This window comes from Ascaphus truei, chromosome 6 (assembly GCF_040206685.1).
Source record: "Ascaphus truei isolate aAscTru1 chromosome 6, aAscTru1.hap1, whole genome shotgun sequence".
NCBI classification, from domain to species: domain Eukaryota; kingdom Metazoa; phylum Chordata; class Amphibia; order Anura; family Ascaphidae; genus Ascaphus; species Ascaphus truei.
In genome coordinates, this window is record NC_134488.1 from 99,925,243 (window position 1) to 99,949,138 (window position 23,896).

Consider the following 23,896-nt stretch of genomic DNA (forward strand, 5'->3'; position numbering starts at 1 on the left):
ATTTTTTTTTTACAAGCTTTCCTTGAGTAAAGCAGAATAATTCAAAGAAGGAAGAGTAATAACCCTTTTGCTACAAGCAGGGCCAAAGTGACAAGTACATTTGTCATTTATTTTTCTATTTATCTACCTCAGTCTTAAACATATTTCTTGTAATCTTCTAAGAATTCCTCATGCCCTATTTCCCCTGCTAAAAATGGAAGTAGCCCTTGTAAAGACTTTACTCTTCCATCAGTGGGGACAAAAACACTGACTCAAACTACAGGCCAATGTCTCCTCCAATACTATGTCATGGTAAAATATGTTCACTCCCAATTAAGCGATTACTATACCAAGACAAATTTCCTTACCCAACTCCAATCTGGCTTTCACGAAAACACTCCACGGTAACTACCCTCTTATAAATTTGCAATGAGATCCAGTGTGGAATAGAAATGGGACAACTTATTGGTGCAATATTCCTAGATTTTTCAAAGGCTTTTGATACTCGAGATCATGTTATCTTGCAAAACAAGCCAATGCTCTTGAATAGGGGAACACCCTTTATACTGGTTTCACTCTTACCTATCGGGCAGATCCCAACATGTGTCTATCTCGGGCTCTAACTCCAACCCCCTAGATATCACCTGTGGTGTCCCACGAGGCTCTGTTCTGGACCCCTACTCTTTTCAGTCTTCATTAATGATCTATCTACAGCTTGTAAGGGAGCTTCAATACACATGTATGCGGATGACACAATCCTAAAATGCACACAGCCCTAATTCTGACCTTGAACATGTAGTTCAATCTGATTTTTCAAGACTTGAAAACTGGATTTTCCAAAACAAACTTTTTTTAAACACTGACAAGACTATAACAGTAGTATTTGGGACCAAGGCTAAATGTCTAAAGCTACCAATAATGGAGCTACAGATCAGAACCAACTCTAATACCATTTTAGCCCCTGTCACTAGTTTTAAATATCTGGGAGTATCCCAGTTGTTTGACTTCCATTTAACATTGCACACGGATACCCTGACACCCAAAACCTATGCCAAACTAGGTGTACTTTATAGGAACAAATCCTTCCTAAGCCAGCTGGTCAGAAAGCGCACCGCACAGTCGATGCTACTGCCTATTATAGACTATGGAGACATTGTATATGGTACAGCATGCCAAACTCACCTTAGAAAACTAGACACATTCTACAACTCAATATGCTGCTTTTTCCTCCAATGTAACTACAGCACACATCACTGCGAAATGTTCAAAGAACTAGGCAACTTGGCTACCACTTGAGTCTAGGCACAAAGTTCAAGTTCCTGCCTTGCCTTCAAATATTTTCACGGAAAGCTACTTGCCTAACTGAACAAGCTCCCCACCCCTGCCACACACATCACTTATCACCTGAGATCTGACTCCAAAATACTGTTCACGTCCAACAAAGAATCCGACCGCTCCTTCTCTTACCGCGTGCACCTCACAACTGGTACAACCTATCTGACACTCTGAAATCCGCCACCAGTCTAAATTCTTTCAAAACTAAAGCTGTCTCATTTTAATCTGGTCTGTAACTGTTACATACGCCTATAACATATATTATCTTTACTATTCATGCATTGTCTTTAAACATAATGTATAATCCTGTTAATTTAATGTAACCATGTATTGTTATCATGACTGTTCCCAGGACTTACTTGAAAACGAGAGGTAACTCTCAATATATTACTTCCTGTTAAAACATTTTATAAACAAATAAATAAATAATGGATTAGGAGACAGTGTAGCGGATATAGGACAGCAGATCTAAATGCTAATAGCAATGTATCAAATAATGATTCAATATCAATGCAAAAACAACACCAGATTTATAAACAATTTCTATTAAAATAAATAGTTTTTTTTATTAAGCAATCTGTTGCTATTTATTGCACCAAGATACACCAAACACACAAAACTTGACTAAATGGTGATACGTGCTGCCCATTCAAGTGTGCTAAACGTGGACTAAATCACATAAGCTTAATACCTATTATTTTCCTAGTTATGGGAAATAAAAAAATCATAGTAGGCTACATCATTGTACATTCTGTACAAATGTCTCACACAGGTACCCATAGCCTGCTCCAGTTTCTGAAAAATTAAAATGACACCAAGATTCTGGGAGTGAAAAGGCAAATAAGTGTGTCATTTTGTAATTGCTCTCGTATCAGGGATATCCCTAAAGCTGTAGTCTGCTGCATTACGAATGTCATGTAGCAGAGGCTGGATGAAGGAAATGGAAAAGCTTCATGGATGTCCTTAAAAAGGGAGGAAGCAAAAGTGACACATTTATTGTACTCATTTGCTTGTCCGAACCAAGCATTTAAATATTGTGGCTGGACAGGCTTGTCGAAGATAGATATATATACACACACACACACACACACACACACACACACAAGTATTTTGTCTTTATTGTACCGAGAATGTTTTTTTCCCACTTTTATATCCACGGCAACCATAACCTCATGGTGTCTGCCCTATCGGAGAAACAAAATATTATATGGAAAAGATAGCAATCAGCGAAGGAAGCAAACAATATGTCATTATTAACCAAAAAATGAAGTATTAGAGCCTGCTGCTTCAAATATTTTTAGACTTGAATAGGACTGTCCTCATCTTCTCCACAGGAAGTCCTACCTTATGCGTTATATTTCAACCCTGTAGCTAAACTCTCCATAAGGAGACCTATCATTTCTATCATGTAAATTGTCAACTGAGATTCCGCCCATGTAAAATGTATCCCACCCCATACTTACCTAAGTATAATAGATAAAAAAGGAAAGAAGGCGATGAGAAGCTTAGCAGTCAATCCAATGGACTGTAGAGAAGGAAAGTCCAGTTAAGGCCTTGCTCTAATGACCTTGCACAATTTACTTTATCTCCCTCTGGCCCATATTATAAACTGTATAGCGATCTTGTGATACTTTTTGTTTCTCTCTCTCTCTCTCTATATATATATATATATATGGTGTTCTGTGAATTAATGGGGATCAGCCTATAAAAATAATGAATCGAACAATAAAACATATAAATGAAATGCCGATTAGGACAGACATCTTTGGATGCTTTACTGTGCAATGTGTGTTAATTTCCATGGGTAAATGTAACACTGGATATCTCATATTTTATTATTAAGCAGCATTGCAGGATTAAAAAAACCTGACAATGAAGTTCTCATTTTGGAACACTTTTAACAGCAAGTGGCAAATATTTAACCCTGAGTCCCTGAGAGTGATTTCTGTGTGTGGATTAACACGCTTTGTGATAACAGCCTTAGATACGAGATGTCACCATGAGATATTACCTCTTTAATCTCTTGGGATTTTGAAGGGCCTATGTGTTGATCTTTATATATGAAAAACATGTATTGTAGGATTTGGGTACCACACAACTTCATTAGGGGTCTATCTGGTACAATAGAGGGACTTGTTAAGGAACCAGGTAAAATGGAATACAACATTTTTAAACAGTAAAATCTAGCAGGGTCATAGACAAATACAAAATGCAATGAACTATTGATTTTAATTATATGGGTCTATTTTAGACATTCTGCCTCTTTTAAGTCCCCCTATTTAATAGAGCCATGTATTTTACTATACTGTGCTATAACACATACATTTAGTACCATTATTTAAACGTTTTGGCAACAATATCAAACATTAACAAATAAATGATATGCTCATGAACATAATTAAGGCATCGTCTACCATTTATTAACCTATTGAAACACAATAGTCCTCAACACAAAAGCTTAATTGACATATGACATATAGTTTATATCTATCTATCTATCTATCTATCTATCTATCTATCTATCTATCTATCTATCTATCATTCATGCAGACACACACACACACACACACACACACACACACACACACACACACACACACACACACACACACACACACACACACACACACACACACACACACACACACACACACACACACACACCTAAGTGCATATTTGAGTTATGATAATATACAACACTAAGTTCTAACACACATCATATAGACAGACAGACAGACAGACAGATAGATATTGCAAGTGCATCAGTGCAAATATTACACAGCCTCATTAGTTATGAACAGCCAGTCACAGAGCAAGAAGACAGCTCACCTACAGTGTATAGCCCCCCAACCTCTGCAAAATTGCAGGAGATCTTAAAATCCCTTAATCCCCAGCCCCTCTCCTTCAGCCCGGGGACCGCCTGCACAGAGCATGCTGCGGGTGGGAGAGGGCACTTCACATGCACATTTTATTGCATGATAAAGATCATGTCACTATTTCAAACGCCACCGATGGGGAGGAGGGAAAGGGACAACGGAAATAAAACAAAGCCTCTTCCTGAACCCCTTCCCCTGCTATCCACATCTAAGTAACATACACTGTACAGTATGTCTGTACAGGATAGATACACAGGCATGTCCATTCCAGATGCATGCTTCACATCTGCTGCTACACTACACAGATTTGCATGGTCCCTCTACAATACATGATAATATATTGCTATTCATATATTTTTTATATATAATTATTTATTCTTTTTTTCATGCATGCCCACCTACCCAATTTATCAAGTGTTCAAAACGTATGTATTTCTATTATTTGCAACCAACAATCATTATTTCTACCAAAATGAAGACATGAAAATGCAATACCACATGTGAAAATAAGATGAAGTCATTGTGTAAATGTAATATTGCACTCAGTTTTGCTTAGTGACAAATGAATGATTTTAGTAAAAACATTTTTATTTCTCATTGGTTCACAGTATGTTAGCACCGCACTAGTTTTTTTTTTTTTTAAATAGCTTGTAGAGCTGTAATTAGCATTTCCCTGGGAAATTCAGATGAAGCCCAATTGTAAAACATGCAACTACTGTAAGTATCTGTTGCATTTTCCCGTTCACATCGCCATTTAATCTGGCTAGAGGACAATTCTTGGTCTGTTATGCAAAGGATTGATCAGCTGTTATTATATACAGACATGAGAGGTGGATACAAGAACATTGTATCAATTACATAAGTAGAATAGCCTCCTGCAACATCTAATATGTGTAGCGTGGAATGGATCATCCTCTCTAGTTTTAGCCAAGCAGATACTGTGGCTACCATATGATTGCAATGGACATCTTACCTTTCTGCTCGGATCAGGGAGTATGATCAGAAGACTTGGCAAATCCCTGGCTCCTGCTTTAGCTGTTTCCCCCCATGCCCTGGAAGATTCTGGGAAATGGCGTTTATTTTAAGAGGGGATATTTTGCAGAAAAGGAGAAAGACTTCAGCATCCTGGTATTATGTCACTGGGAGAAACCACTGTGAAAAAAAAGTACGAGAGAGAAAAAAAGGGGAGAGATAGAGAAAGAGGCAGAGAGCATGTACACAGCATTGGGATGGAGAGAGGGGGAGGGGGGGAGAAAGGCAGAAGGAGAGAGTGGGAGAAAGGAGAGAGATAGGAAGGACTCAAATGTATAGAGGGAAGAAACGAAAAGGCAAACAAAGGGATTTATTATGAAAATGAGGAGGAGAAGTCATGGAGTGGAAGGGTAACCCCTGATCCCTGAAATAAGTGGGAGAGGGTGAGAGAAAGAGGGTAGATGTTATAGCTAAAGCCTGATCTATAGAGAGGGAGATCATGTGAAAATGAAGCTGAAGAACATAGCAACATAACATGCGCTGCACACATGTTTGTATGATTGCAGTGCTCTAATAAAAAAGAAGGGGTGGGATTAGAAAAACAGTTGATTCTGAGCAGGTAATAAAGGGGTGATGGTTCAGGGGCACATTGAATAAGAGGCATTTAGAAGTAGAGAGAGAATCAAGGAATGAGATTGGGACATACTGTGCAGATGAAGGTGGAGGAAAAATAGAGAGAGGAGACAGAAAATAGGAGTAAGGAAAGAGATATGTCAAACTAAAGCAGGGATCATAAAATAAACACGGTGAAGTAATCCTAAGGATCAAATGGGTAACAGTTGTCCTGGTTTCAGGTGCTTGCAGATGAGAAGAAGGTGTCTGCACATCTGATTGCTGGCTGTGAGGGGATCAGAAGCTCAGGATTTATACAGTACAGTATGTTTTAAGTTGCTATCATTTATTGACTTTGGTTAAATCTGCTTTAATATTAAGATGTGCCTTGGCCAGGTTTTTTTTTCTTTTTCTTTGCAGCTCTCATGGTCTCCATGCCAACTTGGAATGCTTCCCTCCCAGAGTCTTCTGAATCAGATCTTGTATAAGGATAAAGTGATCCCCATTTTTATGTTTGCAAACCTATTTCTAGTCAAATAAGGTGATGTCCCACTGAAAGGCTTCCACGGGTCATTTTTGGTGGAAGTGGAAGATGTCCCTCAAGATGTTGAGCTGTGTGACTGTTCTTCTATTGAATCAACATATACAAATTATATAATTATGTAACTTGCTTGCATATTGTATGTATGTATGTATGTATGTATGTATGTATGTATGTATGTATGTATGTATGTATATATGTATGTATGTACTGTATGTATGTACAGTATTTATGTCATATATATTGTGTACCATGAATGTACAAAACTGAAACATTTAGTTATAAGCTGGAAATATCTTAATTAATAATGGAAGTACTGTAGATATATAGAAATGTGTACACTGATTTTTTTTAAATGAAATGTTGTGTATTATGTATATTAATAATATACATAATAACATATAATATATGAATTTGTCATATACATTGTCATATTAAATCATTAAGATCAAAACTGCAGTAAATAGCAGGGGACCATTTTGCCTTTGGATTTTGATAATATCCCAAACATACCTAGATCTGCTTCTACTAGTGTTTTTAGAAACAGAACACTTGGTCCATATATCCGCATACAGTAGTTGCGTGTAGTCAGAGGTGATTACATAGATGTTGATTAAAGACTATAAGTACATGTACTAAGGGTATTTAGGATCATCTTTTTTGTTTATATGGTGAGACCATGTTCATAAAAAGCTTGAATTATTATACATATCTGAATTGTCTGAAATGCCCAAATGCAAATATACATTATTGTTCTTTTTTCTTTGAACAGAACGTGCTCTAAAGCAATCACAAAATTCACAAATTGAGATGTCTTCCTTGTTGAGTCAAGCTGAGCCAAAATGTTTGGCTACAGCCACGAGTATTACTGTGGTCAATATGTACATAGAAGCAATGCCCAGTTCTCAATGTTTCCTGCATGGTTTGTTGATTTAGTCACATACACTAGTTAGTCCATAAGGTAGACGTATAAAAACATAAAGCCTACCACATTTGATAAAGGTTTTGGTTTGCAAAAAAAATGTGTAAAAGCATGGGGGGTGGTTTATTCAAGAGGTTGTGTCATCCTCTACATCAATCTTAAATACATTAGACCACAGGGAGTAATACACATAGGTGCAATGGACATGTAAGCACACCATAGGGAGATTAATTCCTACCCAGAAGAGCTTGCATTCTAAGTGGTATGTCGGGAGACTGACAGAGACAGGAGAAGGAGGAAGTGCAATCGATTTCAAAGCTGTTAGGATTCGTACAAAGTAGTGCTTGTTTTTTATAGATCACATGATTTCATTAAGAAGTAAACTTGCTATTGCCACAAAAAGCTGCGACATCTGTACACATTTCATAACTAAACAAAAAAAGAAAATGTAAGAAGCATTTCATTAGCACTCATGTACCTTACCAAATAATTTTTATTTATATATATATATATACTGTATATAGTCCTCAATACATAAATAATTGTGAGAAAAAAGTGACAGCTATAGCTGGTACTAGTTCAAATAATTTCAATAATCCATATAGTAAATAACAATCATGCAGACTAGCATTATACATAAAGTGCAATAAGCTTAGGTACATTCATACGTCCTCTACTAGTACTGGAACTGTGGGGTTATATGATTGTTATATCCCCCAATTTGATATGCAAAGCTCCAAAAGAATTATATGATAAATAAAGTATAGTATTTATAGCCATCAAAATTGTTTTGTTTTTTTGTCTTGCGGCACTGAATCTTGTAGGCTGTGTAATCGATATATCCCAATTATAGAGAGCTGTATAATTAGTTTGACTTCTTATACACTAAGTTAATAGCAAATAAGGATATCCCTTATGAGCACATTAACATGTCTCAGACAGGTCCACAACTTGCCCTTCCCCATTATCTCTTAGCATACATTGCTTCCACTGCGGCCAGGCATTCTGGGTAATGAAATGCAAATGAGCACTGATAGTCACTTTTTGCGTCTTTAACATAAATCCCAATAAGCTTATGTCTGCTGTTTTGCACAGCTTTTCGGCACAGCTTGAGTTAAAGAAGTGCACAGCCAGTTAACCTACTCACAGACAGCTGTTCCAACCTTTTGAGTCTCCTCTGTGAGGATGGTTACTGGCTAGGTAACATGATGCTGGTAGAGTATGTTCTTGCTTCCCTGCAGGGTCCGTGACCAACCTTATTTCTCATGAACACCCCCCGTTCCCCTCGTGGGGCTCTCAGATCTCGGCTATCATTCCTTATGAAGTTTGAATATCAAATTGAGTGTTATTATGAGTGATCATATAGCCCATCAGTTCCAGCACTTGACAAGGAAGTAGGAATTTATTTATGTATGTAGGCTTACTGCACTTTAAGTATAATACTAGTCTGCATGATTGTAATTTACTATATGAATTACTGATATCACTACAATTAGTACTAGGTATTGCTGTCACTTTTAATTAATACTTATTTTTAAAATAAGTATTGATTAAATAAAAGGACTATGGGGCCTATTCTATAATCCTCAAAGCCACTTATCGAGGCCTTTTCAGCCGAAATGCCTACTGCTATTCTGTAAGCCTCGATTAGTGGGCGATAAAGGCATGAATCGACAATTTTTTCTGCTGTCCAAAACACATCGCCGGGCGAGCGGCGATAAGCCACTTATCGACAGGTTCTGACCCTCGCGCAATTCTAGTAGCCTCTTAGCTTTTCGAGGATAATCGCTGCTCTAGAATGGAGAGTTTCTCCCAAAATCCTCACGCCAGGAAAAGTTGGCGTGAGGCTGCAGAGAACCTGCAGAGAAGGCGGCAAGAGAGGCCTTAGAAACAAAAATGCATTTTTCCTGCATCGGATTGATGCTGGGTGTTTCTGGAGCTGATACCCATTAATATCAGCACCGGAGACCCCCGGCATGAATCCCATGCAATAAAAATGCATTTACTGGCAACTTCATTACCTTAGCAGCTAACCGCTAAGGCAATGAAGGGGTTAACTACTAGTGCCATGTTTATTGTGGGTAGCGGGCATGGGTGAAGGTGGTATTTGGCCCTTGGTGGTTGTTTAGACCTTGCAGGGGGGGGGTTGCGGGTTGAGTTAACCCCTTCATTACCTTAGCGGTTAATACCGCTAAGGTAATAAAGCTGTTTTAATATAAATTTTAATACTAGTGTAGATGAGCAGGGGGTCTCCAGAGCACAACCGTGTTGATTTGGGGTCTAAGGACCCCCTGCTTCCCGAGATACAAGCCCCATTATGGGGTGCCGGTATCTCCTATGCATTTAATTCCCATGTTCACGTGACGCAAGACATTTAAATCCATAGGAGATACCGGCACCCCATAACCGGGCCTGTGTCTTGGGAAGCAGTGGGTCCCCGGACCTGAAATCAACGCGGTTCTGCTTCCGAGACCCTCTGCTCTTCTACACTAGTATTACAATATTGCGATCGCTGGCGCGATATGCTCCGGCCAGATTGCTGCAGGTCGCTGGGTAAGCCCTTTAGAGAGAGACGAACATCACGTCGCCGGTTACTCGCCAGTTTTGGGCATTTTGCTATCGCCGGTAATCGAGACATTCTGGATACCGTGATAGCAGCGCTCAAAAAACTGGCGGCGTAACCAGCCCAGCGAGTTTTTTTTTATGAACGTTAATAGCATAGGCCCTTATATCTTTTGTCTAATTATTTTATTGTGTTAATCTTGGGGAGGTACGTGAGAGCTAAATGTAATGCTCCTTACATTTCCTTTCTTGTTTTGGTTATTCTATACTTAGTGCAGGGGGGCTCAACTCCAGTCCTCAAGACCCCCCAACAGGTCAGGTTTTGAAGACATCCCAGCTTCAGCACAGGTGGCTCAATCAGTGCTGAAGCAGGCATATCCTTAAAAAACGACCTGTTGGGGGTCCTGATGACTGGGGTTGAGCCCCCCTGGCTTAGAGCACAGGACCACCTCATGATCTTGCGAGGGAATTGTACCCCTGCATATTTGATGGAGTTGTAGCGGATATCATTATTGCATACTTGTATATTTCATGTTTTTATATGAATTCAATTTTTTTTTCTACTAGAAAAACTCTTTCCTCCACCACCACCTCCCTCCTTTATATTCTATAGTATGTCAAGGAGGAATGTATAACGTTATTGAGGAATTCAATTCCCTTTTCACAGATATGTACGGGTGGAATAGTTGTCTAGAAAACATTTTAAAAAAATACTTTTATTGATGTCATTTTTAAAGAGGCATTGCTGTAAGAACAATTTCAGTGTTGGCGTTTACAACTGATTGCAAAAAAGGCACATCTGGCACTGAAGTGGTTAGGGAAAAATAGGCTGTGAGCAATCTTAAAGCAGCAGTCCAAGCAGCCGTTTATTTTATTTATTTCTCCCTTTAATATGTGCATCAATACAATCCACACAATGATAAGTAATTAGCTAAGTTGCCAATCGATCAGTTCTCCTGTGATCAATCGGCGAATATTCGGCCCGGGGGTTCACTAAATGGCTGTCAGAAGAGGACAAAAGACAGAAGAGGACAAAAGATGCAAAATTCTGTGGGGAAGATCATGTGACCAGGCAGTCACTAGATACAATTGGTGCACTGCTAGAGAGAGGGCAGGGCTCAAAAAAGGGGCATGCCAGAGCCTGTTTCACAAGAGGAGAGGTATGTGACTTTGTAAATGGTTGCTATAGAAACAAAAAATGCTTGTTACATTATAATACATAAAAAAAAATGTCATTCAGAGTTTTTTTTTTTTAATGCTACACGCATTTTCTCATAGCACAAAACTGATTTATTATTCTTCTGGGCTCTCTAGCAGGGGCAGGATGAGCTAAAGTTCAAATAAAAGCATTTAATTGAAAAGCAGTCCCTCATTCGGTGGACCAGATTACATTTTTGTGTACTTAATTTCCAAAGAAACAGCCAAATGCTTGCTTACATGATTACATTTCTTTAAGGAAGACAAGTACATTGTACATCTCTACTGTGCAGAGTGTAAACATCAGTTAAATGGGTACCAAGAATACATAATTGACTAAAGAAACATGAAGCCCTCTACATACTGTATGTGACGCCATGAGTAATTGCATACATTTAGTGTGCTTCTGGTGGAAATCAGCCTTAGATTAATGGAACCACATACTGTAGACTAGGGACTACTGTGCTGGTGTATAGGAAGGAGGGTGATGGAGTGTTCCTGTTACCTGACCCTTACCTATTCCTGTGCCCTTCGCATTCAAGTGAGGGGAGGAGAATCTACAACCCAACCCAAAGAAAGGTAGGAGTCAAACCCAAGAACAAGACACCAGAGAATATTTGGAAGTGAATACAGGATACACTTTATTCGCTAGGAAGATGAATAACAAGGCCATCAGCAAATGTATCCAAGGCATGGGGGTTGTATGGTAAAGCACTCTGACACCGGTGTGCAATGCCAGGGCCTTTACAGGGAAGACAGGGTACACCTACTGTTCTCTTTGATATATTGAATTCAGGTTTACAAGACGTATTGCAAAGGGTGGTTCAGAAGATCACTGCCAGGGGCTACGGCAGTCCCAATTATAGGGTTATGGGGACGGATGGCGGCCTAGCCAGGCCAGCTTAGAGCAATACCCCATTTGGAAGTGGCCACTTGCCCAGGTTACAGCTCACAAACACGGGACTGGCTTTGTGGCTGGACTAAACAATGGCAATAAGCTGAGGAAATTGGGAATTGTGCAAGTGGCGGAGTATGGGGGGTATGGCAGGATGGTGAGTATCTTTATGGTTAGCCCTCAAAAACCAGGCCACATGCTACTTTATTATGGTGTGGGATAGCAGGATGGGCAGTAATTGTCAGTCTCTAACTAACAGACTAGTCTAACTTGTAAAGAAAAAAATACAGCGCACGACTGCTCATAGTGTATAAATGCACAGTATATATAATAGAGCAATAATATGGTGGTATAATATGATGCACAGAATAAATCAATTATATAGGTAGGGCATGTTTTTGGTACATGTTACCGCTCAGGTGTCAGTGAAATCCCTCATGGGCTCCCACTCCGGTCGGTGCAGACGCTCCTATTTCAGGCTGTCCAGATCTCCGCATATAAGAACAAGCAGAGAATATACTCCAAAGACTCATGCTCCAAATAGTATAGATAATATCCACAATGTCCACAGTAATAAAGAAATGAAAAGCGCTACTGATCAGTGTCCTGAATCCTAGAAACATAAACAGGGAGTGGGACCGTGTACCTGAGACTGACCATCAGGACGGGTCCATAATGTGGTAAGGAGAGACACAAACAGTGAAGCCGTGTTCCCTGCACGGAACTATGAAACGGCTCACCACAGCTGATCTCCGCCACTACCCTCACACATCCCAGCATCTCATACACAGCCACGCAACCCCACAACGAGTAGTGGTACTCACAATCTTGACTCGTCGAGTTCAGTCCTCAAACACTGCAAATAGGAACGCTGATCCGGTGCGCTAAGAAGCGTGCTCCAGCCGAGTAATCAGGTAAGTGAAGGAGAGTTGGTACAGGCGGTTCACAGCTTGCCGTAGGGGTACAATCAAAGGTGTCCAAACGCAATCAGAAAAATGGTTGTTTATTCAGTGCATATCAAAAACAATCTGCCACAGAGTAACTCTGACGCGTTTCGTCCACCAATAGGACTTTGTCAAAGAGTTTTTGATATGACTGAATAAACAACCTTTTTTCTGATTGCGTTTGGACACCTTTGATTGTACCCCTACGGCAAGCTATGAACCGCCTGTACCAACTCTCCTTCACTTACCAGATCTCCGCATATATGCACGGGCTGGCGAACGTCCACACAGCAATAAAATCACACCCGGTAGGGAATCAGGATACACAGGATACACGGCGGAAGAAACTAAACCCCAACTGCTGGCTCTAAGATTTGGAGATTTGTATTTGGCATATTGCTTTATTCCCCTGAACACTGCTTTAAGCTTATCCGGTAGCTTGTGGTTTGCTTTTCAGAGTCAGCGCTAGTCGGTCGCCTATTGGGTCGCCTTCTAGTGACGTCAGCATATGGCCTGGTAGCACCGTGGAGCTGTGGCTTGTACTTTGGAATACCTTAGAGCCAGCAGCTGGGGTTTAGTTTGATCCGCTGATCCGCCGTGTATCATAGTTACATAGTAGATGAGGTTGAAAAAAGACGTACTGTAGGTCCATCAAGTTCAACCTATGCTAAATTTAGACAACAGATACTTTATCCTATATCTATACTTACTTATTGATGCAGAGGAAGGCAAACAAAAAACCCCATTAAGGGGAAAAATTAATTCCTTCCTGACTCCAAGAATTGGCAATCGGATTAATCCCTGGATCAACATCCTTCCCATGTATACTTATTTGGTATATCCCTGTATACCTTTCCCATCTAAAAAGATGTCCAACCTTTTTTTCAACAAATCTATTGTATCTGCCATCACAGTCTCCATGGGTAATGAATTCCACATTTTAACTGCCCTTACGGTAAAGAACCATTTCCTTTGTTGCTGGTGAAATTTCCTTTCCTCCAACCTTAAGGGATGGCCCCGAGTCCTTTGTACTGCCCGTGGGATGAATAGTTCTTTTGTAAGCTCCTTGAATTGTCCCTGAATATATTTGTATATAGTTATCATATCCCCTCTTAGACGCCTCTTTTCTAATGTAAATAAATCTAATTTAGCTAGCCTCTCCTCATAAGTTAGAATGTCCATCCCCTTTATTAATTTTGTGGCTCTTCTCTGCACTCTCTCTAGTTCCAAAATGTCTTTTATTAGGATTGGTGCCCAAAATTGTACTCCATATTCAAGGTGTGATTCCTTACCGGGTGTGATACTGTTGCTGTGTGGACGTTGTCTTTCTTTTCTTTTCATGGGGTCTTCATGATGCCAAGCCATCCTATCCTGACGAGCAGCAGACTTTATCACACTGTTTATGAGGTTTAACATCAAAGTTTTTTTGTTATACAGTCACAACGTTTAAAAGGATTTTTTTGAGTGCAAAAATGTTTTTTTATGGGGTGCACTTTCTATAGTCGCTATTGAGACTATGGGGCCTATGCTATAAGCATTTAAAAGCCACTTATCGGCCAAAATGCCAAAAATTTCAGCCGTCGTAAAAAAAATCGCTGGGTGAGCGGCAATAAGCCACTTATCGGCAGGTTCTGGAACTTGTGCAATTCTAGTAGCCGTGATTAGGTGGTCGAGGCCTATCGAGGATAATCGCGGCTCTAGAATGGCAAGTTTCGCCCCAAATCCTCACACCAGGAAAAGTTGGCGTGAGGCTGGGGAGAAGCTGCAGAGAAGGCGGCGAGACAGAAACTTAGAAACAAAAATGCTTTTTTTCTGCATCGGATTGAAGCCGGGATTCTCCGGAGCTGATATACATTAATATCAGCACCGGAGACCTCCGGCATGAATCCCATGCATTAAAAATGCATTTACAGGCAACTGCATTACCTTAGTAGCTAACCACTAAGGCAATGAAGGGTTACCCCCTCCCGCTACCCACCAAGGGCCAAATACCCCCTTCACCCACCTCCGCTACCCACAATAAACACTGATACCCACCTCCACTACACTAAATTGTGGTGTTTAGGTGCTTGTGTATATCTTTTATTATTGTGTATTTTTGGCCTTCGAGCTTTTTTATTAGGGTGACCATTGACTGCTATAAAAATATATCACTATGCCAATCAATGGGTACAGGGTGGGTATAGCGGTCCTGTGGATGGGTGGTTAGGCCTCACGGGTGGGTAGCAGGGAACGGGGTTATTCCCTTAATTACTTATTATTAACCGCTATGGTGATTAAGGGGTTAGGGGCCATTAATTGTATTTTTTCTTGTATTCTTTCTGGCAACGGAGGACATGGACCTGGAGTATGCTGAAGAGGATGCCCTTCATGGTGGCAGGGGTAAGTAGAAAGGTTTATTTACTTTATTTATGCTGGCTGGCTAATGTTTTATTTTTTAATGGGCAAATGAGCTATTATCTATATCTGGATAATAGTTATTTTGCCCATTGCTGTACTATATATGTTGGGGGGAGAGGGGTGTATTTATTTCAATGTATTCCAAAAAAAATGTTGCCACAGGATTGGTACCACAGGCCAGCGGGGACCACCCAAGGGCTCCCAGACACCCGCGGGACCACCTGAGGACCCCCAGACACCTGCGGCCTCTGGTATCAGTGGGTATTAGTGTTGTTGTGTTTTTAATGTTTATTGTGGGTAGCAGCTGTTTTAATATACATTTTAATACTTGTGTATGAGATGGGGGTCTCTGGAGCAGAACCGCGTTGATTTGAGGTCCGGGGACCTCCTCTTTCCCTAAATACAGGCCCCGTTATGTGGTGCCGGTATCTCCTATGCATTTAAATGTCCCACGTCACGTGACCGTGGGAATAAAATGCATAGGAGATACCGGCACCCCATAACAGGGCCCGTATCTCGGGAAGCAGGGGATCCCCGGACTTGAAATCAATGCAGTTCTGCTCCGGAGACCCCCTGCTCAACTACACTTGTATAAAAAAATTTATTAAATTTTTTTTTATTTCGGGTTAGATATGCGCAGGGAGAGGCGGCTCTCTCTGAGCAGCTCTCTGCAGCTGAAAGAAATCGCCTGGTAAGCCTTTTTGAGAGAGGTGATCTTCACGTCGACGGCTACTCGCCCGTTTTGGGAATTTTGCTAATCGAGGCTTTCTGAATACGATTATAGCAACGCTCAAAGAATAGGCAATTTAAATGGCCTGGCAATTTTTTTTTATGAACACTTATAGCATGGGCCCCTATATGTTTACACAATTGTATATACCTAAGTCACTAACTATCACACAATTCGTGCACAGTTATATTTTTCTTCTAGTGTAGTCTAACTGCCTGACACTCTTTATTGCAAGTCTGCTCTTTACAGAAAGCCATCTTTGGGGGTACTATTCCAACCAGACGCCGCTGAGAGACATGCGGCCATGCGAGGATGTAATGTGCGGCTCTACCTCCCTCTTACCCCCTCTGCTAATGTTGGAGCCTTGGGTTGCTCAGAGGGGAGAGAACTGCACCAAAGACCAAAGAGCCAGATTAAGACCCTCTGGGGCCTTTCCTTGAGGGTGCCTTTCTCCTGCAGTGTTGCTGCATCATGATGACGCTGTTGGAGGAGGGCCATTCCGGAGAAGGTAAGAGACACCCCTCTCTCTTACTTACACACACACACACACACACACACACACACACACCTTACTTTGGGTGAGGTCTGGGAATTCTGCAGCTCCCTCCTCTGGCTCCCTCCTTCGGTCGGGCTGAAATTGGATCCTAGCGCTGACAGAAGGGAGAGTGTGGCAGACAGTGACCATTGGACTGCTGCATGGGGATGGGCCGTGAAGTGAATAATATCTCCTGATACAAATAGGTATAACAGAACTATACCAAAACAGCGTTCACTCAGGAGCACTCCTAGTGGACAGAAATATAAAATTTACCATGTATTGATCCATATTAAGAGATGGGTTAACGTCGGTATCCGATCCGTGGATTGTTTTACCTAAATCCGTTTCGCACACCAAAATCCGCCTGTGGATTGGGTACAAAAAAATCTTTGTTGGAGGAGGAGAGTTCCATTGTAGTAGTGTCTCCAGTTGTGTGTATATATATATATATGAACCCTCAAACCTTCATGCCGGTGCTGGAAAAGGAGCACATCTGAGGTACCCTGGGACATATGCTAATAGCTATGCAAAGTATATTTAAGTATAATCAGTGGATCAAAGGAATCGGCCAATCCATGTCGGATTTTGGCAGAAAATTCGCCCATCTCTAAACCATGTCCTTCTCTTACCGTGCACCCCAAAACTGGAACAATCTACCGGAGACTCTCACATCCACCACCAGTCTTAAGTTCTTTCAAAACTAAAGCTGTCTCACATTTCAATCTGGTCTGTAACTGTTACATACGCCTATAATATATATTATCTCTAACTGTGCATACAATGTCTTGTATATAATGTATACCCTGTTCACTTATGTAACTGTATTTGTAAATATGTACAGTATTATTTGTCATCATAACTGTGCCCAGGACATACTTGAAAACGAGAGGTAACTCTCAATGTATTACTTCCTGGTAAAACATTTTTATACATAAATAAAATACAATATAAATCTTAAAAAATATCCGCAAATATATATAAAATATACACTAAAATAATGAGGCAGCTTCTGAGAGAAGGGTAAAAAATAGGTGTTATAAATGTTGGCAATGAAGCAATAAGTATATATGACATGTAACAGTGTTTCCATCACCCAATCGCAGATAGGGGCCATTACAGGGTGTATGTGGTGCATACCTGCTGGTAACAAGAGGGCTGAGTCGTCCGCGATGACTTGGGGACACAGGAAGAGGCTTCTGGGGTTCATACCCCACATAATACTTAGCAGTGCAGCGCCTCCATCTGCCGTAGGCTCCAGGAATGTGGAGATGATCTCCCACGGTAGAACTTGTACCTCTCCCCCCAGTAAGATCACAAGGCCGGAGGTATATTGTAAACAGGAACGGTTTATTACTACACACTTTGCAGTAACACAACAGCTACTCATCAGTCTTCTGCCAGATACAGTCTCTTTAGATCAGCTCTCACTGGAGATGGTCCCTGGACCGCCACTACAGGCCAAGGGCACCCGCAGCTATCCTAGCTCTTCCCCACCTTCCTAGCGGAGGCAGAGGTATAGGTTCACACTCATTCCTCCCCACAGGGAAGAGCACATGGGTAGACCCCAATCTCAGGCTCCCAATGTGGACCTGCCTTCCTCAGAGGGAATGAACTACCTCCAAATTTAGGGCGGTCCTGCCCTTAAGTACAGCCAGAAGGCGGGCACCCCGTTGTCCCAGCTACAACAGGATGTACCACCCCCTGCTGTCACTCAAGTGCAGTACCAAAAGGTGAAGGGGAAAACCCCATACCAACTACTGGCAACCTGATAGTACCAGGGTTTACTGCCAGCCCATTGGGTAGAATAGTAGCCAGGGGAGTACCCCGCTACAGACATATATAGTGTCCTAATAACAATATATCTGTAGTATACTGTTTATTAGGTCAGGAGTGCGCAAGATTTTCTAGGGGGGGCACGGCGGTTACAGAGTTATTAAATGCTGGGGAAAGCGTGAGGCCTCTGCAACTTCTCTAACCTGCTCTCAACCGGCTCTTCGGAAACCAGTCACCATGGCAATGCAGCGGCTTCGCCATGGCATTGCGTGTCAAATTACGCTTCGGAGTCACGTCACATGACCAGCGGCATCATTTGACGCCGGGTCATAGGCCAGGGGGGGAAGGGGGGGAAGGGGGGGCATGAGCGCTGGGGCTGCAAGGCAGGGGGGCGCGGCTCAGAAAATTTGTGCACCCCTGTGTTAGTGGACCCCAATTTAGAACATATTTCATATACAGTAACTGGTGCTGAGCCTAATAGTTTTCCACTCCTATAGTGTCAGTGAGCGTCATATATGTGATGAAAGTACATAAACTGCAGATATCGCTGGTTCTGGGGTGTAAATGACCTCTGCGTTCACCATTCAAAGAAAGGAGGGATAGCCCTATACCGAACTAGTCTTAACTATAAAATATAAGGTGATATTGATAATAAGCACTGCTGATCCCAACTGCTAATTGCAATCCCAAAGTTAAGTTAACGGACTTACCACCCCCGTGTGAAGAATAAGGATTACTATAATAGGTAGGATCTTTCCCTATCATTTGTTGGGTGTGGAGGGTGCAATAATCTGAGAACGCTGCACGGAATAAAAGCAGGATCTGTCGCTAACAAGAATAACATCAGTCAGCGAGTACTAACGCACCCGTGTTATATACATTAATAGCACTATAAATAAAGACATAATTCATAAATACATACACCCGCTGCTTCATGACTACTTCTGAATATGACGCCATTACGTCGACGACCAACGTACGTTTCACACCTCTTCAGCGCTTTATCAGGGGTCAAACGGTATCCACCACCTTGTATGTACCATAAATAGTGTTCCGTGTTTATGGTAAACCATGCATGCTGTTCTATTAACTCTTTGTCGTCAAATATCATATCAGTGGGAGACTTGTGGCAGTGTTTGTAGACATTTGTTGTAATTTAAATAAACAACATTATTAAGTTTTGTATATTTGATGTAAATCATTGCTTGAAAAGTATGCGATACATGATGTGTACTGTAATTAGATAATTGCATTCAATGTTTGATAATGAAATATCAAGAGGTAATAATACCACCAGAGGTATTGCATATCACAGCAATATTTCCAAATACTTCAATATTGTCACAAGCCCTAGTGTGTGTGTGTGTGTGTGTGTGTGTGTGTGTGTGTGTGTGTGTGTGTGTATGTATGTATATATATATAATGTATTATATATTATATATGTGTAGCCCCCTGTAAACAGCACAGGCTATACCTATCTTCCTTCTACTGTGGTAAGTCCTGTTAAGATCAGGCACCAGTAATCATTATGGGTTTTCCCCCTTCATAGCCCTATCTGAGTGGTAGATGCAGGCCTGGACTCTGCTGCAGGCGTGAGCAAGAGGGGAGGTTTTACTGACATCACGAGAGGAGGGGCTAGCTCTATATTTAGCAGCCAACTCCTGTAAGTGACGAGTCTGCCGTAGGTCTGTCTGAGTAGTGATTCCTGCTGATCGGTCCAAGGAGTTGGAGGAGACAGGCGGTCTCACCTGCGCCGCCGTGCAGGAACAGAGAGAGGAGTGGAGAGACTCAGCCACTTTGAGTAAAGCTAATAGCATTATAGACCTGGTGGACCAATGCCCCTCACCCCCCTGCCTGGGGTGATGGGGAGAATCCAACCCCCACGCAAGGATAATCTTGGAGGTGGGCTGCGGGGTATTGACGCCCCAGCCCAGACCATCCTGTCAGAGGAGAGCTTGGAGGGAAGGAGAGGAGGAAAGATCTGTATGGGAGGAGAGCGGAGTAATTAGCAAGGCTTTGCTGTTGTTGTTGTGGCTGCTGGACTCCACTATATTTGGGAGTCACTGATCTGCATATAAAGAGACTATCCTTTGTACCAAAGACTGTGTGTGAGTTGGAAGCTATTACCCTGGGACCGAGGGGGTTCTTCTATGCAGGTCCTGTCCCATATTCCTGGGAGTATGGAAGATGGAGGTGCTGCACCACTAAGAGATCATGGAGGCTACCACCCCAGAAGCCTGGTCCTGGCTCCCCAATAACATCGCGGGAAGCTCAGGCCCTCTGTTCCTCACAGGTATGCACCACCACGACGCATGTAATCTGCCCTCATGCACCCTAGACACCACCGTAGAGTCTGGGGGGGAGGGGGGAATAAGGGTTACATTTGGAGGCTCTGCTGAGATGATATATGCCAGAACAGGACAGGCTTATAGCAAGGCAGAACGGGAAGAGTGAGATGCACTCTCCGTGCAAGTGTTGGAGAAGGATGGGCGCAATTGCATATACCGAGGGTAGTCAGGGGAGCGTAGACTCTCGCACAGTACGCCTTGGGCGTCCTTAGGAGGTGGCGTAGGAAGGGTGATTAGTTATAGCTGACCGAGTCCCTTGAGGCAGGTAGCATGAGGCAACTGGGGGGGGTCAGCCTGTTAACCAGTCCAGGGACCATGGCCCAGGGCCTGCGCTATGAGTGGCCAAAAGTAGGAGACGCCCGTACCTAGAAAGAGAGGTACCCTAGCTATCACCCACACACACGCACCACAGAGCACTTGCAACGTAGACACCGAGTACAGTGAATGGAGGAGAGGAGTTCCGCTGAGCCTGGGGTAAAAGCCACCTCAATTTAGTGAGAAACAGAATGCAGAGCACACAGTTGGAAGTCAGTCAGTGTTTAGGTACGAGATACCCGTTAGACATTGCGGATAGGGCACATGGACATTTGGAGGACTCATCCAAGATGGCGTCCGTCCCTACATGTGCTCCGCGGAGCAAGAAAAGTGATCTAAAATGGCAGTTCCCGCCAAGCCTGGAGCAAGCACGTGCATCGTGCACAGAGACTATAAGGAGAATGTGGCTGGAAATGTGTAATAATCTGTCGCCAAACCCAGATTCTTTGCAAGGGGAGCAGAGCGGTGCGAAAGCCGAAAGCCCACCCACCTGTGCCGTGACTGGTCAGAAAGCCAGGCCACGTCACACTGAAGAAGAAAAGACCCCGCCTCTGGATTCCACCAGAGGGAGGGGGCACAAGGAGAACCAATAAGGAGAGTCCTCCCCAGCGAAGGGAGGGACCAGAAGCCAGAGCGAAGAGCTTCACTTTTGTCTGGCATTCGAGGAGCAAGGAGCTGAAACACTGAGCTGTTCCAACACTGAGCGAACCATGTCTGAGATGAATACTTCCATTTACCAATTACCAGGAGGCCTACAGGTAGTGGAGGTAGCTGAGCACGAATACCTCCGGTGTTTGTGCGTTCACTGCGGAATACCAGGCGCGGTACCCTCAATGTGGCACGTTTTACCTTTGGCCGAACGAGCCATGGCCTTTGTTCGGAAGCCCGCGGGGTGCCTCTCCGGGAACATTGATGGAGGTGGCGGAAGGCAAAGACAAGACTGCCCTGGTTCCCCGTTACTCCCAAGCGGGAGGAACCAAGGCTCAGCCCGCTATTGAACTGAGCGAGCTGGCGACAGAGAAGAGCGCGACCACAGTGGAGGTACCAGAGCGAGACTACTTTGTACCTATACCCACTTGTTGTATCGCCGAAGAACCAGGTGACTCCTTAGCGGAGGAACCGATCTTGATTTCCTCGGAGGAAGAGGTTGGCGTGACATCGGTGGCGATGCGCCTACCGGCGAACCACCCCAAAGGCATCAAGAGGGAGCTGACAAGTCCGGACACCATCCGACAGCAAGCGCTGGTGCGGCCGGAGGCCCGTAAGAGTCCCACCACAGTGGTGACTCTCAGTGCGGCGGAAACGGAGACGGAGACCGGGACGATACTAGAGGAGCCCGCTATCATCAAAAAGCAGTGGAGCGGTAAGGAGACTCCACCACCCCCTTACTCCTGCCAGGCGCAGACCGCAACCCCGGCGGACGAGAAAGAGAGGCTTGAGTCCTACTTGTTCAGCCGTGTACCGGATGCTCCGCCACCGCCCCTGCAGGTCCTCGACGCACTTCCGGTGCGTGACCACGGAGCGGGTGGAGATTCAGCGGGCGATCCTGATGACATCATTTCTGGTTCCACCGGAAAGAGAAGGCCTGGAGGAGTGTTCTCCTCTCGAAGCATAGATTCAGCCATTGCTCTGGCTACCCTACAGAGCCGAGGCCCCTCCCGAGAAGCCAGAAGTATGGCGGAGTTCATTGGGCGTGGTATCACCCGCTTTCTGGACAATGATATGGACATTCCCCCAGCCCTGGCCCATAGCTCCATTGCTCCGGCCACTGCCCCTGCCCCGTCACGAGTGGTGCCATCGGGACCTACCAGGGATAAGTTATGTAAATACCCCAAATACTCTAAGGACTTGCGGGATTGGGAGTTGAGTGATGAAGGGTCTGATGGGGAGATACCATATTCGAGTGTTATACCTGTGCCTAACCCTGTGCCGTTTTCTCCTGCAGCTAGAGGGAGGGCCCGTGGATCTCACACTCCAGTAGAGGCTGGGCTACCAGCAAAGTGGTTCACAAAATGAACCCTACTACGTATTATAATGCCAAGGGGAGAAGAGAATGCTCGCGATCTACTGATGCAGGTACGTCCGGTGTATCATCTCAGGTAGAGTCTGATGTAGACCGCACTAGTCATTCCGCAGAGTACAAACACCGTGACAAATGGTGGGCGCATTTGTTCACCGGATACCACGAGGGGATGGACCGTACACGGTTCTTATTAATTAAGAATAATGTAGTAGACCATTGGTGGGCGGCCGGTTCTTTCACTCCGCAGGAGGTGGAGGATGAGTTAGATCATAGGTTCCGGGAGATAGAACAGAAACTTGTTGTGCCTCGAGGCCCCAGTATTTTGCACGATGAAGTAGCTCCAGAAGAGCCTGTATTTTGGGTACTGCCGAGCAGGGCAGGGCACCGCAAACTCACCAAACAAAGTCGAGCTGACCGGGCCATAGTTGCTAGCTACCGGCAGTCCCATGGGTATGAGTATCCCTATGTGCCTGAGCCCATAATGAGGGAAATTGAAGAGAACCGAGATGGTTGGCTTAGGGAGGCAGTCCAGGAATACCTTCGGACCAAGTTCGGTCAGGGAGGGTATCACAACGAGGATAAGATTAGTGAATTAGTACGCATATGGAGCATAGGTAGATGTATCTACATGCACGATGTTACATACAGGCCTGAGCATGGGCCGGTCCAATCGATCGCTGTGACCATCACGGATCATAATGGACAGCGGGTAAGAAAGCCTGATCCAAAGCATTATCTGTAGGGTTCTCCATGTTGGGAGTACCCGGTTGTATTTGTACTAACTACCTCATTATGCCATGTATTATGATAATGTCTAATATGTGCTGTTTCGCCGCAGGATGGGTCTGCTAAAACTAGGTCCAAGTGGGGACCATTGGATTCCACCATAGGGAGAGTGTAGCCCCCTGTAAACAGCACAGGCTATACCTATCTT

General features: G+C 43.2%; 1 protein-coding gene across 2 annotated transcripts in view; it reads right to left on the bottom strand.

The window, feature by feature from the left end:
• Nucleotides 1-5,438, bottom strand: part of CACNG8 (calcium voltage-gated channel auxiliary subunit gamma 8) — a 54,803-nt gene extending 49,365 nt beyond the window's left edge. For both annotated transcript variants that reach the window (XM_075605349.1, XM_075605351.1), the window contains exon 1: nt 5,164-5,438. The gene's annotated coding sequence lies outside the window, so the exon portion shown is untranslated. The remainder of the gene's footprint in view (nt 1-5,163) is intronic.
• Nucleotides 5,439-23,896: the final 18,458 nt, after the last annotated feature.